The 2,394-nt window shown below is 38.1% G+C and overlaps 1 long non-coding RNA gene across 1 annotated transcript; it reads left to right on the top strand.

Moving 5' to 3' along the window:
- The first annotated feature begins 221 nt into the window (after nt 1-221).
- LOC107902141 (uncharacterized) lies at nt 222-1,473 on the top strand. Its single transcript, XR_001685587.2, has 3 exons — nt 222-450; nt 693-1,073; nt 1,156-1,473. It is a non-coding gene; the product is annotated as an uncharacterized lncRNA (long non-coding RNA).
- The last annotated feature ends 921 nt before the right edge of the window (nt 1,474-2,394 follow it).

The following is a 2,394-nucleotide window of genomic DNA, read 5'->3' as shown; positions in this document are numbered from 1 at the left end:
AAAAGAAACATAAAACTTGATTTTTTTTTTGAAAGATATTCAGATTGGGCTTATTATTAATAATAAAACATAACAACCAAATATAAAGTACCAGAACCAAAACTAAGCAAACCGAAACTAAAGAAACTAAAAGTGTAAACGGAGAGACAAAGCAAACTAAAACCAAAGGCCCAAACAAAACTAAAGGTCCAATAAAAGAACAATCTAGAGTAAATGTCACCAACAATTTGCCCCATTAGAAGATTTTGGCACCCGTCCCAACCATCTGTGGTCATTTCGCTTTGTTGACGGTTCCCATCTTGAAAGAATTGTGTTAGACAAAACATTTCTATCAATAGTGTTCCCCACTTTCCCCCTTCTCCCTCGTCGCACCAGAGCACCTTAGTTTGGTTCTCGCTCCCTTTCCATGGCTATCTTTCGCTCCACATAAGCAGGGACTCCCCCTACCAGGTAAACTGTCTCGCCTCACTTTAAAGTTTTCGTAGATAAAATATGGGCTAAGCCATTAGCTGATCTGGGTGTATAATTGAAATCGATGTGTTGATATCTATCTGCTAACATCTATCTTGTATGTGCACTCCAATCTGTGACTTATCTATTCCTTGGAACTGGCATTTCTTTATAATTGTTGATGCATCGCCTTCTACTATTACCTCTAACCACCCTCTTTCTAAACCCGTTTGAGTTTCTAGGACACATGCGAGGGCTTCGGCAGAAAAACACAAAGAGACCCCCTTGTGATTCTCCAAATAAGAGAGCAATACATGTCCCTCGACGTTTCACGCAATTATCCCGATGCCGAATCAAAACGACGACTATCATACGCTCTTTTAAACTTAACTTTATTGATTGACCCATACGGACCACTCCATTTCACCTCTCTTAATCCCTATGTAATTCTCCTTTTATCTATTCCCTCCAGTTTAGTACAATAATGGGTAATGAACCAAGCAATATCCCAACCAATACTAATTTTCCGATCATGAATTCTAGCATTTCTGTCACTCCAGATGGCCCAAAGCGCAACACAAACTACTTGCCTCTGCTGATTCAAGTACACTCTGAATACCCAGGTGAGCCACTCAAAGAAATCCATTTCTGGTTTATTCCCAAAAGACGATAATCCCAATTCTAACCAAACTTCGACCGATACAGGACAATCTTGAAATAAGTGGTCCAAATTCTCAGCGCCTCCTCCACATAGGGGACAAGTTATAATAGATATCAATTTCCTAACTTGCATATTTACTACAGTAGGTAAAAAGTTTCAAGAAATCTGCCACAGTGTAATTTTAATTCTAGAAGGGAGGTTTAAGCTCCAAAGTTGTTTGTAGAAGTTCCTGTAGTTGGTCTATGAAGCATAAGCATTAGGATTATCGGGAAAATTTTGTAATAGTTTATTGGCATTACATACTGAAAACTCCCCCGTGGGCTCATCACTCTATACAATCAGATTATCGTGAACTTTCATCACCAAAGGTGTACGAAGGATCCTAGTCGTGTCCACTTCTGGGAAGGTATTGACTACTAACTCCTTTTTCCATGTTTTAGTATAAACATTTATAAGATTTGCCACTTTCAAATTTTGTATGCAAGGAATAGAACAAGATAATCTATAGTTATCAGGCCCTGAGACCTAAGTGTCCTCATTAATTGAAATTTTCGTGCCTGAGCCTACCCTCCAACAAAGCTCCTTTGTAACACCCCTGACTTGTCTCTGTCATCGAATTAGTGTTACGAAGCATTACCAAACAAATCCAAACAATTAATATTAAAACATATCAATAATGTCATTTAACATTAATTTCCTAAAATTCATTACAAACCTAGCGAACATATACATTTGGGTATTAATTTGAGCTTTCGAGGCCCTAAAAAATTAGTTTGGAAATAATTTGAGACTAAATTGAAACAAAAAAAATAATTTGGGAAATAGTTGAAAACTTATAAAACAGGGGTCACACGACAGCGTGGTCAGGTTGTAACACTCTTAACTCGTAACCGTAGCCGGAATAGGTTAAGAGGCATTACCGGACTTGTAACTCAATTCAGAATAATCATTTATCAAATGTCATCTCATTTCAGTAAATATCATTCATTCACATTCAATATGCTTAAATTGAACATATAAAGCTTAAATCATGCATTCTGGACTAAATCAGTAACATATGAAAACTTTGTAAACTTAGAAAAATTTCAACATTTTAAGTATTACACGCCTGTGTGAACAGTCCGTGTGCCTCACACGGCTAGTAGACACGCCCGTGTCTTATACCGTGTGAAAACAAGGCATACATATTGACTTGTACCACACGGCCAATCACACACCCGTGTGTGAGGCCGTGTGGAGCATGCTAACTTTCATTCCATTTCAACACCAGGGGACACACGGCC

The sequence above is a fragment of the Gossypium hirsutum genome, chromosome A09 (assembly GCF_007990345.1).
Source record: "Gossypium hirsutum isolate 1008001.06 chromosome A09, Gossypium_hirsutum_v2.1, whole genome shotgun sequence".
In the NCBI taxonomy this organism is placed as follows: domain Eukaryota; kingdom Viridiplantae; phylum Streptophyta; class Magnoliopsida; order Malvales; family Malvaceae; genus Gossypium; species Gossypium hirsutum.
The sequence above is the reverse complement of the archived record's forward strand: the minus strand, read 5'-3'. Positions and strand labels throughout refer to the sequence as shown.